Here is a 16,876-nt window from a genome sequence, read left to right as displayed (position 1 = left end):
ATAAAGAATGCCCTTGCCTATAATGTTTCCTCTGTATGTCTCTGAGAAGCTCTGATGGTCTTCTGGTAGGATTGACGGGTTCAGGATTCCAAATGTGATTTTCCTTGGACACAGTACTGACAACAGTGCTCTTTGCCTCACCCTGGTCAGGCCATACCTGGAATGCTGGAATTTGTCCTGGAGAGAACCTCTGTCACTTTGTCTTACTTGCTTATTGAAACCAGGATCTTGGTTAAATCCCATTCCCCACCTAATCTCTCTCATGCACTGGAATAAGGCTATAGAAAAACTCAGAACCGTTTGAAACCATTTGAACTAATTGAAAACTTTTGAAATGTCTGTCTCATTTCAAATTCATGATTACATGGCTGGGCGTGGTGGCTCATGCCTGTAATCCCAGCACTTTGGGAAGCCAAGGTGGGTAGATCGCTTGAGGTCAGGAGTTCGAGACCAGCCTAGCCAACATGGTGAAACCCGTCTCACAAAAAAAATACAAAAAGCCGGGTATGGTGCTGCCTGCCTGTAATTCCAATATAAGGGAGGCTGAGGCATGAGAATTGCTTAAACCCAGAACGTGGAGGTTGCAGTGAGCCAAGATCACGTCACTGCACTCCAGCCTGGTGATGGAGTGAGACTCTAAACAACAACAACAAAAATGAAATTCATGATCACAAACTCAAGTAGACCCTTGATACTGGCAGGCCGTTACACCATGCTTCCCAGTTCACTCACTCTGCTGATCTGTTTCATACCTTCTCCAGTGTTCAGGACCTCATTCTCCATGCTCACTCTCTCAGCTGATGGCCTGGCTTCCCTTTTCTTTTCTTTTCTTTTCTTTTCTTTTCTTTTCTTTTCTTTTCTTTTCTTTTCTTTTCTTTTCTTTTCTTTTCTTTTCCTTTCCTTTCCTTTCTGTCTGTCTGTCTTTCTTTCTGTCTGTCTTTCTTTCTTTTTTCTTTTTCTTTCTTTCTTCCTTCCCTTCCTTCCCTTCCTTTCTTTCCTTCCTTTCCTTCCTTTCATTTCCTTCCTTTTCTTTCCTTCCTTTCCTTTCCTTCCTTCCTTTCCTTTCCTTTCCTTTCCTTTCCTTTCCTTTCCTTTCTTTTCTTTCTTTTTTTTTTTTTGGCTCTGAGGTCTCGCTATGTTGCCCAGTCTGGAGTGTGGTGACTGTTCATAGGCGTAATCATAGTGCACTACAGCTTAAAACTCCTAGGGTCAAATGATCCATCTGCCTCAGTCTCCCATGTAGCTGGGACTATAGGCATGTGCCACCACAGGGTTCATAACTCTGGGTTCATATTTCATTGAGAAAACAGATGCAGGCAGAGCCTAGGCAGGGAACCTCTTTCAGCCCCAGTCATCACATCCATCTGCCTACCTGTATGTGTGCCCAGTTCTTGTCTCCTATTGAAGCCTGGACCCTAGAACCCATCTCCCCTCAGTTACTCAGCCTTCCCTCCAGCAGTTGCTTTCTATTCCTTCATCAGATTTTCCATCTCATATAGCCTTTTTTTTTAAATTTTATTTTAAACAGCCTATATAATGCTATTACTTTTCCCATCATGGGAATGAACAAAAGGAACTCTCTCGATCTAATTCCCCCTGCCAGCGTCTCCCCCACATCTCTGCACCAAAACCTTTGCAGCAGAACTTCTGGAATGAATTGCCTGTCCTCTCCGTCCCCTTCTGCCCTTGCACTCTTTGCTGAATCAACTCCGGTCAGGCGAGGCTTCCCGTGGTTGCTCTGTGGTTGCTCTGAGTCACTGTCTGGTCTGACCCGTCAGCCTCATTAGACATGGCTTTCACCCTCTTCTCCTGGAAACACGTTTTTCTTTTGGCTTCCAGAACAGCACATCCTCCTGGTTTTCCCACAGTCTCTCTATCTGTTCCTTCTCTACTCTTTGCCTCCTTCCTTTTCATTTCCCTGACTTCTAAATGTTAGGATTCAAGGGCTCAATATTTAACCTCTTGTCCTTTCTATCCAGGTTTATTCTCTTACTGATGTCATCTAGTGTCCTGGCTTTAATTACCCTCATTTGATAATTCCTAAGCTTTTATCTCCAACTTGAACCTGCTCCTTGAACCTCAGGCTAATACATCCAGCGCTTTACCTGATATCTCTGCTTGGATGTCTAACAGGCATGTCACAGCTAGCATGCCCCAAATCAGGCTTTGCTGTTTCCTCACATTTTATCTTCTCCCAGGTTTCCATCTCAATAAATGACAATTGATGTTTTCTAGACCTGGATTGACAAACTCTTTCTGTTAAGAGCCAGATAGTAAATATTTTTGGCTTTGGAGGCTGTGAGGTTAGAACTGTTTATCTCTGCTTCTGTAGCACAAAAGCTGCCATAGAACATATGTAAATGAACAAGCGTAACTGTGTTCCAGTAAAACTTCACTTACAGAAACAGGCAGTAGCCCAGATTTGGCCTGTGGACTAGAGCTTGCTTGGCCCTGCTCTAGAGGTGTCAGAAAACTAGAAGCAGACCAGAGTCTCACCACCTCGTTTCTTCTCATCACCTCCACCTCTATTACCCAGTTGCAAGGCACCAGCATCTCTTGCCTGGATTTCTGGAACAGCCTCCTAACTGGTCTTCTCATGCCCACCCTTGTTTTACTTGAGTCTGTTCTCAGTGTAGAGCCAGAGGGGCCCCACTAAAGCGTAAGTGCAACATTGTGTAACAGCCCATATGCTGTTACACAAACTAACAGAAAGGCTTGGGCATTCCCTAAACGGTTAATTCTTGCCCATGCACCTCTATGCTAAGTAGTCCTGATTATGTTTCTCACATAGTCATCATTATTCATAGTCACAAACAATTGGATATTATTAGCCATGCTTTGATGGGTTAAACAGATTTTCATGATTTCCAAAATAAACAAGTAAAAAAACAAACAGAAAATCTCTCTTAAGACAGGTTACATCTATTCTCTGTTCAGGCTAGGTGCAGTGGCTCACGCCTGTAATCATAACACTTTGGGAAGCCAAGGTGGGAGGATGCCTTGAGCCCAGGAGTTCGAGACCAGCCTGGGTGACATAGTAAAACCCCATCTCTACAAAAAATTCAAAAAATTAGCCGGGCGTGATGGTGCACACATGTAGTCCCAGTTACTCAGGAGGCTGAGGTGTGACGATCGCTTGAGCCCAGGAGGTGGAGGTTGCCGTGAGCTGTGATCACACCACTGCGTTCCAGCCTGGGCAACAGAGCAAGACCCTGTCTCAAAAAAGAGAAAAAGAAATTTCAAGAAAATACGATAGCTGTCCATTAGAGAGTGTGAAAAGTTGGCATGATGAAGGTGATGGCTTGTATTTGTTTTCTGTGGTCCTGGAAGTTAGACCTAGGGCTAGTGGGCAGATTTATTATCCACTGAATGTGGTTGAGAGATTTTTGTTCCAGACTCAAAAAGTGCTTTCTGTTTTTCTTTTTCTTTTCTTTTCTTTTCTTTTTTTTTTTTTTTGAGATACAGTCTCGCTCTGTTGCCTAGGCTGGAGTGCAGTGACACGATCTTGGCTCACTGCAACGTTTGCCTCCTGGGTTCAAGCAACTCTCCTGCCTGAGCCTCCTAAGTAGCTGGATTACAGGCGCCCACCACCATGCCTAGCTAATTTTTGTATTTTTAGTAGAGATGGGCTTTCGCCATGTTGGCCAGACTGGTCTTGAACTCCTGACCTCAGGTGATCTGCCTGCCTTGGCCTCCCAAAGTGCTGAGATTACACACGTGAGCCACCACGTCTGGCCCAGAAGTGCTAACAGAGACAAAAACTGGGTGGGGTGCCACCCATGGTAAGAAGTCCTTCATCCAGGAGTGCTTGGCAGCAGTTGTTTGGTGACCCTTTTAGTTGGGCTGTTTTCAGTTGCAAGTAACTAAAGCAAGGATTGAGAAGCTATAGGGGGTCCTTCAGTTGCTTCTCCCATCTGTAGTCCCAGCCTTTTTTTTTTTTTTTTTTTTTTTGGAGATGGAGTTTTCGCTCTTGTCACCCAGGCTGGAGTGCAATGGCACGATCTCAGCTCTCTGCAACCTCCGCCTTCCAGTTTTAAGCTATTCTCCTGCCTCAGCCTCCCAGATTACAGGCGCCTGCCGCCATGCCTGGCTAATTTTTGTATTTTTAGTATAGACTGGGTTTCACCATGTTGGCCAGTCTGGTCTCGAACTCCTGACCTCAAATGATCCACCCCCTCAGCCTCCCAAAGTGCTGGGATTACAGGCATGAACCACTGTGCCCGGCCTAGTCCCAGCTTCTTGCAGTGCCATCTGCTTCTTTAGTTTCCCAGGGCTGCTGTAACAACCTGTCATGAACTTTTAAAGGCTTACAGCAGCAGTATTATTTTCTCACAGTTCTAGGGGCTAGAAGTCCAAATCCGAGGTGTTGGCAGGGTCATGCCCCCTGCTCAAGGGGAGAATCCTTTCTTCTGTCTTCCGATGGCTGCTGGTGGTCCTTGGCATTTCTTGGCTTGTGAACATAACTCCAGTCTTCACCTCTGTCTTCACATGGCCATCTTTGTTCTGTGTGTGTCTGTATCCAGATTTCCCTTTTATGACAGCTACTGGATTAGGGACTACCCTAAGTGAGTATGAGCTTATTTAAACTTGCTTACATCTGCTAAGACCCTCCTTACAAATAGGAATATTATTTCTTCGTTTTTGATCTGTGTCTCCTCTTCCCTTTGAATGTAAGGTTAGGCAGGATCCTTGCCAGTGTTGCTCATCCCCTTACCCCCAGCATCACGCTTAGCACATGGCAAGCACCCTGGAAATGCCAGGCATTCTGTGGCTAAATGAATGAAAGAAATATTTATTGTTGGAAATGTTAGAAGTGAAGTAAGATTTGAGTTCTTTTGAAAAACAGCTGGCTGACATTGTTCCTCTCACCACAACCAGCTGGATTGTCTCTGTTTTTCCTGGTGTGCTGAGCACTGAGCAGAATTTAAAAAATCCTCGGTCTATTCATTTTCTTCTAAAATTAGAAAAAAGTTATATAAAATATTTCAAATGTACATGACAACATAACTAGTGCCTGTGGAACTAAGTCCACAGGTCACTGCTGTTCCAGACTTGCCATTCCAGACATTTCTTCATGTTTTACTGCATTGTTATGTGGCACTGCTCTTGCCTCTCTCAGAACTTTATATATGTGGGTGATGCTTTTCCTACAGACGAATGCCACTTTTTTATATTTAACACTGATTATGCTACTTTTTTTTTTTTTTTTTTGAGACAGAGTCTCTCTCTGTCACCCAGGCTGGAATGCAGTGGCATGATCTCGGCTTACTGCAACCTCCATCACCTGGGCTAAAGTGATTCTCCCACCTCAGCCTCCGAGTAGCTGGGGTTACAGGCGTGTACCACCACACGTGGCTAAGTTTTGTATTTTTAGTAGAGACGAGGTTTCACTGTGTTGGCCAGGCTGGTCTCGAACTCCTGACCTCAGGTGATCCACCTGTCTCAGCCTCCCAAGTGCTGGGATTACAGATGTGAGCCACCGTGCCTGGCTGATTCTGCTACTTCTACATTTAAAATGTAGGGCTTACTGCAGGTCACACACAGTACTTGCTTATGGCAGTGCGAAGATGAGTGAGACTCAGTTTCTTTCCTTAAAGAGCTTTTAGCCTAGTTGGGGAGGAGATGTTCTTTCATTTCCTTTTTAATATCTGTGTTTATTAAATTCTTTGGAGGACAGTCTAGTTTTCTTAGTTCCTTCCCTTATCTTTAGATGATTTGTGATTGCTTCATCTTCAGAACTTCTTAACTGTCTCGGGTGATTTTATTTTACAGCCTTGTTTTGGAATTATGCTTGTCTTCTCTTTGATGTTTGCTTATCAAACATCTTGAGTATATCCAACGAAGGCCTTAACCTTCCTCGCTGTCGTGACCTCTGAAGAGGAGGTCATGATTGCTTTGGAGTCCCCCAACAGGTCCTTTATCAACCATTTTCATCTTGACAGGATTATTAGGTCTAGTGGAATAGGTCTTCCAGTTGCCTGTATACTCTCTAGAGCTGGCAGGTTTCATTTTTGTTTTTCTAAGACAAAGTCAGGCTGGAGTACAGTGGTGAGACCATGGCTCATTGCGGCCACAAACTCCTGAGCTTAAGTGGTCCTACTGCCTCAGCCTCAGAAGTAGCTGGGACTACAGGTGTGAGCCATCATGCCTGGCTAATTTTTTAATTTCTTTGTAGAGATGAAGTCTTACTATGTTGCCTAGGCTGGTTTTGAACTCCTGGCCTCAAGCGATCTTCCTGCCTCAGTCTCTCAAAGTGTTGGGATTACAGGCATGGAGTTCTCAATTGTTTTCATTCCATGGTTCCCTTTGGCAAACTGGGGAAGGCTTTGATTAACTTCTCAAAATATACTTTTATTTTATTTTTTTGAGATGGAGTCCCACTTTGTCAGCGAGGCTGGAGGGCGGTGGCGTAGTCTGCCTCCTGGGTTCAAGTGAATCTCCTGCCTCAACCTCCTGAGTAGCTGGGATTACAGGCATGCGCCACCACGCACGGCTAATTTTTTTGTATTTTTAGTAGAGACGGGGTTTCACCATGTTGGCCAGGCTGGTCTTGAACTTCTGACCTCAAGTGGTCCTCCTCCATCGGCCTCCCAAAGTGCTGGGATTACAGGTGTGAGCCACCGCACCTGACCTCAAAATTTACTTTTTTTTTTTTTTTTTTTTTGCGACGGAGTCTCGCTCAGTCGCCCAGGCTGGAGTGCAGCAGCCAGATCTCAGCTCACTGCAAGCTCTGCCTCCCGGGTTTATGCCATTCTCCTGCCTCAGCCTCCCGAGTAGCTGGGACTACAGGCATCCGCCACCTCGCCCGGCTAGTTTTTTTTTTTTGTATTTTTTAGTAGAGACGGTGTTTCACCGTGTTAGCCACGATGGTCTCGATCTCCCGACCTTGTGATTCGCCCGTCTTGGCCTCCCAAAGTGCTGGGATTACAGGCTTGAGCCACCGCGCCTGGCCCAAAATTTACTTTTAAATGTGTGTAACAAAATAGGATTACACAATTATATAGGAATATAGTTATCAACATGTTTTTAAAGATTTTAATATAGTTATTTATATGCTTCTTTACTAATGATTTAAATGAAAGACTTAGCAACTAGTCAAACTGCTATAATTTTAGCCCCTTAACATCTGTTTCCATCTGTGGACCCCAGGTAAAGATCCTTTGCTGTGGGATCAGAAATGAACAGGGGCCTCTTTGGAACTAGTGAGAAGCCAGATTATATATTTGGCCTCTGGGCTAGTTCTGGGGTCTGGATCAGAAACAGAATTTGTTTCTTTCCTTTGGCCGCTAGTTTTTAACCTACTTAATGATTATTTAACTTAAAATTATTCTTTAACATATTGACTCAAATGGTCTTCATCCTGCTTCCATTCATGCACTTGAATAGTTAACAAATGGCTTCTGTCTGTTGGGCACTGTATTGAGAGCTAGGAATGCAGGATGGGGAAGTCTCAGTTAGGGGCCTCCAGGGGCTCACTGTTTAGCATGAGGGCATGAACTTATGAAGAGGTGCAGATGCTGGTGTCCTGTACTTAACAGAGTACAGCCACAAATAGTCACTTTCTCAGGCTCCTGGCTATGCGTTGTTGGTTTTTTTGGAGCATTTTCACACAGGCGTTTATCTGATTGAAAATTCTACCGGCCCGGTGTGGTGGCTCACACCTGTAATCCCAGCACTTTCGGAGGCCAAGATCAGGGGGGATCATGAGGTCAGGAGATTGAGACCAGCCTGGCCAACGTGGTAAAACCCCGTCTCTACTAAAAATACAAAAATTAGCTGGGCATGGTGGTGGGTGCCTGTAATCCCAGCTACTCTGGAAGCTGAGGCGGGAGAATCGCTTGAACCCAGGAGGCAGAGGTTGCAGTGAGCCAAGATCACGCCACGCACTCCAGTGTGGTGAGAGTGAGACTCCATCTCAAAAAAAAAAAAAAAAGAAAGAAAGAAAAAAATTGTACCTTGGTGAGAGTGTAAATTTATATAGCTATTTTACAAAACAATATGGAGGTCCCTCAGAAAACTAAAACTAGAGCTACCATATGATCTGGCAGTCCCACTCTGAGTATATATCCAAAGGAATTAGATTTATATGCTGAAGAGATACCTGCACTCATGTTCATTGCAGCATTATTCCAAATAGCCAAGGTATGGAGGCAACCTAAAGAATCCATCTTCAGATAAATGGGAGAAGAAACTGTGATATGTATCCACAATGGAATATTATTCAGCCTTCAAAAAGAAATAAATTCTGTCATTTGTGGCAACATGGATGAACTTGGAAGACACCATGCTAAGTGAAATAAGCTAGGCACAGAAAGGCAAATATTGCATGTTTTCACTCATATGTGGGAGCTTAAAAAGTTGAACTCATACAAATAGAGAGTAGATGGTGGTTACCAGAGGCTGGGGAATGGGGGTGGATGAGGAAGGAGATGTGGATCAAAGGGTACAAAATTTCAGCTAGATCAGAGGAAAAAGCTTTAGTGATCTATTGTACAGAATGTTGACTGTCATAAATAATAACGTTTTATATATTTTTAAAAATTCTACTTTTTATAAACAACAGTATTATTATTATTGAGACGAAGTTTCGCTCTTGTTGTCCAGGCTGGCATACAATGGCATGATCTCAGCTCACCGCAACCTCTACCCACCAGGTTTTTTGAGACAGGGTCCCACTTTGTCACCCAGGCTGGAGTGCAGCAATGGAATCTCAACTCACTGCTGCCTCAACCTCCCAGGCTCAAGTGATCCTTCCGCCTCACCCTTCCAACATGCGTCACTACGCCTGGCTAATATATATATATATATTTTTGAGTTGGAGTTTCGCTCTTGTTGCCTAGGCTGGAGTGTAATGATGCGATCTCGGCTCGCTGCAACCTCCGCCTCCCGGGTTCAAGCAATTCTCCTGCCTCAGCCTCCCGAGTAGCTGGGATTACAGGCACCGGCCACCACGCCCTGCTAATTTTTGTATTTTTAGTAGAGACAAGATTTCACCATGTTGACCAGGCTGTACTCAAACTCCTGACCTCAGGTGATCTGCCCGCCGTGGCCTCCCAAAGTGCTGGAATTGCCACCACGCCCATCCTAATTTTTTAATTATTTGTGCAGACGAGTTCTCACTGTGTTACCCAGGTTGGTTCAAAACCTGGGCTCAAGTGATCCTCCCACCTTGGCCTCCCAATGTATTGGGACTACAGGCATGAGCCACTGTTCCTGGCCTATTCTTATCCCTCCAGATTTGTTTGGTGTGTTTTATCTGTTTGTTTATGTTGGTTGTTACATTGATTTATTGAATGCTCTAAATTCACATAGGCTTCACTTAATACATCATATTTATTTAAATCCCCCTATGCAGTAGGTTCTGTTCTAGGCTATGTGGCTTATATTTTAGTGAGAGAAAACAATTTAAATACCCAGCTGGGCATGGCGGCTCATGCCTGTAATCCTAGCGCTTTGGGAGGTCTAGGTGGGAGGATCGCTTGAACCCAGGGTTTAAGACCAACCTGGACAACATAGTGAGACCTTACCTCTACAAAAAAATACACAAATTAGCCAGGTGTGGTAGTGTGCACCTGTAGGCCCAGCTACTGGGGAGGCTGAGGCATGAGAATCACTTGAATCTGGGAAGTTGAGGTAGCAGTGAGCCGAGATTGTGCCATGCACTCCAGCCTGGACAACAGAGTGAGACTCTGTCTCAAAAAACAAAAACAAACAAAACCATAAAATCTTTCAGATGACGGTAATTATAGAGGAAAAGAGACCAGTATGTTGGCATAAGTACCGCTGGGGGTGTGTACATAATTGCTGTAGGTCCTATTAAGAAGGTGACTTTTGGCCAGGCGCGGTGGCTCACGCCTGTAATCCCAGCACTTTGGGAGGCCGAGGCGGGCGGATCACAAGGTCAGGAGATCGAGACCACGGTGAAACCCCGTCTCTACTAAAAATACAAAAAATTAGCCGGGCGCGGTTGTGGGCGCCTGTAGTCCCAGCTACTCGGGAGGCTGAGGCAGGAGAATGGCGTGAACCCGGGAGGCGGAGCTTGCAGTGAGCCGAGATCCGGCCACTGCACTCCAGCCTGGGCGACAGAGCGAGACTCCGTCTCAAAAAAAAAAAAAAAAAAAAGAAGGTGACTTTTGTTTTTTTTTTTTAACTTTAAGTTCCAGGATACACATGCAGAACGTGCAGGTGTGTTCCATAGGTACACATGTGCCATGATGGTTTGCTGCACCTATCAACCCGTCATCTAGGTTTTAAGCCTCGCATGCATTAGGTATTTGTCCTAATGCTCTCCCTCACCTTGTGCCCACCCTCCCCGCAATAGGCCCCAGTGTGTTGCTCCCCTCCCTGTGTCCCTGTGTTCTCATTGTTCAACTCCCACTTCTGAGTGAGAACATGCAGTGTTTGGTTTTCTGTTTCTGTCAGTTTACTGAGGATGGTGGCTTCCACCTTCATCCATGTCCCTGTAAAGGACATGATCTCATTCTTTTTTATGGCTGCATAGTATTGCATGGTGTATATGTACCACGTTTTTTTTTTTAGTCTATCATCGATGGGCATTTGGGTTGGTTCCAAGTCTTTGCTATTGTAAATAGTACTGCAGTAAACATACGTGTACATGTGTCTCTATAGTAGAATGATTTATAATCCTTTGGGTATATACTCAGTAATGGGATTGCTGGGTCAAGTGATATTTCTGGTTCTAGAAGAATGTGACATTTTTAGCAGAGGCCTGAATGAAGTGAGTGAGCAAACCAAGTGGATATCTGTGGGGCGATCTTTGCAGAAGAAGAAAAACAGATGCAAAGGTCCTGGGGCAAGAATGGACTTGCCAATGATTGATGCAAGACAGGGCTGAAATAGTCATCTTCAATTTCCCCTCATTTTCCTTCTCCAATTTTGAGTCTTTAATAAACATTATGATTGCTTATTAATACATCTGTAGGAATGTCAACAAAATCGAAGCCATTCTTTTATGGTAAGTTGTCTTTGGCTAAGAATGCTATCCACAATGACAACGAAGTTATAACTTTGGTCCTATCATTGATTGCTGTATTAAAATCTTTTTTTCTTTTTTTTTTTTCTCTTCTATTTGGTCTAGCTTGGGAGAAAGAGAGAATTCCAGGGTGGTTAAGCAGCTGGCTAGAGGTAGAGGCTCAGACAGAAGCCTCAAGGCCTCAGGGCTGCAGCAGGACCCCTAAAAGGCTACTGAGTTCAGGAGGCTCCTAGCCGTGGTTGAAATCCTTTGCTTTTTGCTTGTACATTTTAATTCTGAGTTAGAACAGGTATGTCCTATGCTGGCATGGGCACTTCCTCGAATTAGAGTGGCCTTTAGGCCAGCAAAGGGGTATGTTTTATTAGTTCTGGGCTTCATCTTATAGCATTATTCTAGGGTCATACTAATTACTTTGTAAATCTGGTAAAAGCGCTGATGGTGTCTTGTTCATGAGAAGCGTGCAGTGCTGGGAATCAATACACTTCCTGTTTTGACTTGGGGTTGATTCTTGTACTTTTCCCTATCTGTAGCCCCCACCCCCTGCCCCATTTTTGCTAACCTGATCCTGCAACCTCTGCTGTGCCTGTAGTTTTACCAGCTGTCTGCTTCTGACTCCAAACTGCCCACTAGCACTCTCCCCACACAGTGGGATGTGAACTGTGCCACGGTGCTGCTTTCATGGCCTTTGTCATGTGTCCGAGCCTAGCAAAGGCCCAGGGGCAAATATTGTGAGAGTGGTTTCTATACCATGTGTTCCTGTCCCTTAAAGATCTTATGGCTTGGTGGGAAAGATAATACGTGTCACTCACCTGCTTGAAAGCCTTCCTCATCTCCTTATTTCCAATTATAATCTAATCTGAGGGCTTGCAAAGTGCTCTGTAATCATGTTCCACCCTCTTCATGTAATTCACTATCTTGATTTTCAGAGCATGTTCTCTGTTGCTGTCCCAGTCAACATATATATTCACCCCAAAAAGCCTATAACCAGTAGAGATTGTGCCACACAAACCACTCTTAGTTTTGGGTACATTTATCTTGTCTTGCAAACTAGATTGAAAACTCTGAAAAAGAAACTTTCTTGTATTTCTCTTTTATCTGTTGAGCTCATAATAGGTATCCAGGAAGTAGTAGGGTTGACTGCATTGATTTGGGACTACGCTGGGAGGTTTCTTCACCATCTCTCTTTAGTTTTCTTTTTTTTCTTTCTTTTTGTTTTGCGACATCGTCTTGCTCAGTCGCCCAGGCTGGAGTGCAGTGGCGCAATCTTGGCTCACTGTAGCCTCCATCTCCCAGGTTCAAGCAATTCTACTGCTTCAGCCTCCTGAGTAGCTGGAATTACAGGCGCCCGCCACCATGCCTGGCTAATTTTTTTTGTATTTTTAGTAGAGATGGGGTTTCACCATGTTGGTGATGCTGGTCGCAGACTCCTGGGGTCAAGCGATCCCCCTACCTTGGCCTCCCAAAGTGTTAGGATTACAGGCATGAGCCACTGTACCCGGCCTCTCTCCAGTTTCCCAATTGGAATCCAAGGGAAGTAAGTTTAAGAAAAAGTTAAGATTTTGAAATCTTTGGATTCAGAAGAATTTGTCACCTTTAACACCTAGAGTTGAATGTTCATACCTGGAGAGCTTTAACATCAAGCCCTAGCCAGCCTCCAGCAAGTGGACATTGGTCAGGTTTGGCAGGATTCATCCCCTGAAGTAGACTGAGAGCCACACCTTGGCCTGTCACCGTACCCATCCCCTATCCTTAGTGAAGCAAAACTCCTTTGTTCCTTTCTTCTCCTAGTGACAGGAAATATTGTGATCCTAAAGAATGAAAATAACTTGTTACCTTGTGGCCTCAGGCCTCTTGACTTCAGGCGGTTCTGTTTAATCAGGTGGTGCGTCTTCCCGTCTTCCCGTCCTCCCGGGGCTCCCTGAATGTGGTAGATGAAAGAGACTAGGTCAGCCCTGACCTGAGAGAAAGCCTTTGTGAAGGGTCAGAAAATGTTCACCAGCCAAGGTTGTGTGGTTCAGTTTCTCTTTTGTTTCTAAAATTCGTCACTGTTTTGACAGGGGGTGCATAATGGAGTATTTAGATTTGTTATTGTAAACTATGCAGCATGGTTTTCAAAAAATAGCAACACGTAATTTATAACTTTAATGGGACTGTAAAGTGTTAGAGTTTTTTTTTAAACATCAGTTCTATCATTTTATAGAGAAACTAAGGTACTAAGAACAAGTACAGAGTTCACTAATAGCATCCATTTGATGTGGCTGCCATAAATTTAGAAAATACCCTCAAAGCTCTCTTGTATTCAGTGACTTTGTTTTTCTTTTAGAAGGAGTTTTGCCCTGTTACCCAGGTTAGAGTACAGTGGCGCCATCTCGCCTCACTGCAACCTCCGCCTCCCAGATTCAAGCAGTTCTCCTGCCTCCTGGGTAGCTGGGATTACAAGCGCCCACCGCCATGCCCAGCTATTTTTTTGTATTTTTTAGTAGAGACAGGGTTTCGCCATGTTGGCCACGCTGTTCTTGAACTCCTGACCTCAGGTGATCCGCCCGCCTTGGCCTCCCAAAGTGTTCGGTGACTATTAAATACTCACTGTGAAATGTATTCTTAGTTATCAGGGAGGGGTGCAGGGGGGAGGAAATGACCTTAGATGTAGAGATAAATGAGGTATGAGGACTGGGGGGACTCAAAATCCAGTTTTATGCATATATCCTTTTTAGCTACAGTAGTTAGGTAGATTATAAATTACATTTGTTTGTTCACTGTGAGTTACTTTTAACAAGTAATGCCACTGTAGAAGCATCAGTGGATCCACAGGAATTACACTTGTGTGATTATTTGAAATGATAGCTTGAGAGGGAAAAGTCATTGAACAGTGGTAGGATAAGGTTCCCCCTCTCTTTTCTCTTTTTTTGAGATGTAGTCTCACTCTGTTGCCCAGGATGGCGTGCAGTGGCATGATCTCACTGCAGCCTCTGCCTCCCGGGTTCAAGCAATTCTCGTGCCTCAGCCTCCTGAGTAGCTGGGACTATAGGCGTGTGCCACCATACCCGGCTAATGTTTGTATTTTTAGTAGACACAGAGTTTCACCAGGCTGGTGTCAAACTCCTGACCTCAAGTGATCTACCCCCTCAGCCTCCCAAAGTGCTGGGATTACAGACTTGAGCCACCATGCCTGGCCTCCCCCTCTCTTTTTTAGTACTTAAATATGCTAAAAGTGGGCAAGACCAGAGCAGATGTTGTGGTAACAAGGCAAATCTGATTTCTCATTCTGTTCTTGTCTGACGCATACAGGTATATCTATAGAACTTGTAAACACATTCACATTGTTTTTTTTCATTGGCTCCTCGAAGTAGAACTACGAAGTAGGCTGCACAGATGACAGTATTGTAGAGCATAGGTAAAAATATTAAGTAAGAAGATTTGGTTAAGATTAGAAAACTAGAAATGATGGAACCGGTGTCCAGTCCTGGTTTTTTTGTAAAATAAATGTTTATTTTAGACTAACTTTCAATGTATAGAGAAGTTATGAAGATAATATACAGGATTCCTGTGTACCCTTCATCCAGTTTCCCCTAATGTTAATATCTGGTTCATTTGTCAAAACTAAGGAATTAGCCTGAATATGATTTTAACTAAACATGAGTCTCCTTAGTCTCCATTGGTCTATGACAGTATCTCAGTCCTGTTTTCATGATCTTGACAATTTTGAAGAATACTAGTCAGTACTTTGTAGAATGTCCCTTGATTTGGCTTTGTCTGGTGTTTTCCTCATGATGAGACTGGGGTTGTGGGTTTTGGGGAAGATTTTGTCACACAGGTGAAGTGCCGTTCCCATCACGTCGTATCAGGGGTATGTAATATCCACATGATGTCCCTGGTGCTGTTAAAACATCATCACATGCTTAAGTTAGTGCTGGCCATGTTTTTCCACTTAAAGTTACTATTTTCCCTTTCCATATTCAGTTCTTTGGTATCAAGTTCCTTCTTATTTCCTTCGTAAGTCGTGCAGAAGTTTTAATAAATTAGTACATGTGAAGAACTGCTTTCAGGAATGAATAAATGTTTTGTAACATTCTTCATTGAAGAGAAACATTAAAAGGTAGCAAGTTTGCTTTCATAGAATGCTGGAAGGGTTAAAATTATATTTATTCAGTAATTGTTTTCACTACAACGGGTAACTCAAATTTTCATATCTTTTTTTTTTTTTTTTTTTGAGGTGGAGTCTTGCTTTGTCACCCAGGCTGCAGTGCAGTGGGGTGATCTTGGCTCACTGCAACCTCCACCTCCCAAGTTAATGCGATTCTCCTGCCTGAGTTTCCCAAGTAGCTGGGATTATAGGCGTGCGCCACCATGCCCAGCTAAATTTTGTATTTTAAGTAGAAACAGGATTTTACCACATTGGCCATGCTGGTCTCAAACTCCTGACCTCAAATGAGCCACCTTCCTCGGCCCCCCAAAGTGCTGAGATTACAGGTGTGAGCCATCGTGCCTAGCCAATAGTTTTTTAAAACGTGTCATTTTCCTTTTCAGCACTATAGATATATATTTTTTAAAGTATTTGCAAATGCCTGGGTAAACATTCTTCTTTTTTCATGGGAAGATATTCATAGAGTTAAAGTAATTTTTAAAATTTCAATGTAAAACATGATTTTAGAGACATCGATGAGGAAATTGTTGTGAGAAATCATCTGTCCCTATGCTAATGACTACAGTTTCACTATACTGTCAGCTCTGTGAGGGCAGCAAAGTGTCAGGTTTTTAATTTCCACTAAGGTGTCCAACCAATAAATGGATCAATCTATATCAAAGGACATTGTTGAGTTCTCTTATATTTTTTTCAACATTTTATTATAAAAATTTTAAACATACAGGAAAGTTGAGAGAAATTTGCAGGGAACACCCGTATACTCACCATCCAGATTCTGTCATTCACTTTTTAAAAATTTAACATTAACAGTCTCACTCTGTTGCCCAGGCTGGAGTGCAGTAGCGCAATCTTGGCTCACTGCAACCTCTGCCTCCTGGGTTCAAGCGATTCTCCTGCCTCAGCCTCCCGAGTAGCTGGGACTACAGGTGTCCACCACCACGCCCAGCTAATTTTTTTTTTTTTTTTTTTGGAGACGGAGTCTTGCTTTGTTGCCCAGGCTGGAGTGCAGTGGCCGGATCTCGGCTCACTGCAAGCTCCACCTCCTGGGTCTACGCCATTCTCCTGCCTCAGCCTCCTGAGTAGCTGGGACTACAGGCGCCCGCCACCTCGCCTGGCTAGTTTTTTGTATTTTTTAGTAGAGACGGGGTTTCACTGTGTTAGCCAGGCTGGCCAGCTAATTTTTTTGTATTTTTAGTAGAGACTGGGTTTTACCATGTTAGCCAGGATGGTCTCAATCTCCTGACCTTGTAATTCACCTGCCTCGACTTCCCAAAGTTCTGGGATTATAGGCATGAGCCACCATGCCTGGTCTCATTAACATTTTATTGTACTCGCTTTATCACACATTTTTCTGTAGGTTTATTAATATATCCTTTTGTTGTTTTTGAGATGGAGTCTTGCTCTGTCGCCTGGGCTGGAGTGCGTGTTGTGATCTTGGCTCACTGCAACCTCTTCCTCCCAGATTCAAGGGATTCTCCTGCCTCAGCTTCCTGAGTAGCTGGGATTACAGGCGCCCAGCTAATTTTTATATTTTTAGTAGAGATGAGGTTTCACCATGTTGGCCAGGCTGGTCTCGAACTCCCAACCTCAGGTTGTCCATCTGCCTTGGCCTCCCAAAGTGCTGGGATTCCAGGCATGAGCCACTGCAATGGCCTGATTTATTAATATCTCTTCTTTTGGGTGCATTCCAAGGATTTTTCTGGACTATCATGGAAGTTAATTTATGTTTCTGATTTGTA

At 43.9% G+C, this 16,876-nt stretch overlaps 1 protein-coding gene across 8 annotated transcripts in view; it reads left to right on the top strand.

Moving 5' to 3' along the window:
* The window catches only part of UBE4B (ubiquitination factor E4B), a 147,655-nt gene that overhangs the window by 40,639 nt on the left and 90,140 nt on the right, over positions 1–16,876 (top strand). The window lies entirely within an intron of this gene.

The sequence above is a fragment of the Macaca fascicularis genome, chromosome 1 (assembly GCF_037993035.2).
Source record: "Macaca fascicularis isolate 582-1 chromosome 1, T2T-MFA8v1.1".
Taxonomy (NCBI): Eukaryota; Metazoa; Chordata; class Mammalia; order Primates; family Cercopithecidae; genus Macaca; species Macaca fascicularis.
Note: the sequence above shows the minus strand (reverse complement) of the source record. Positions and strands in the feature narration are given on the sequence as shown.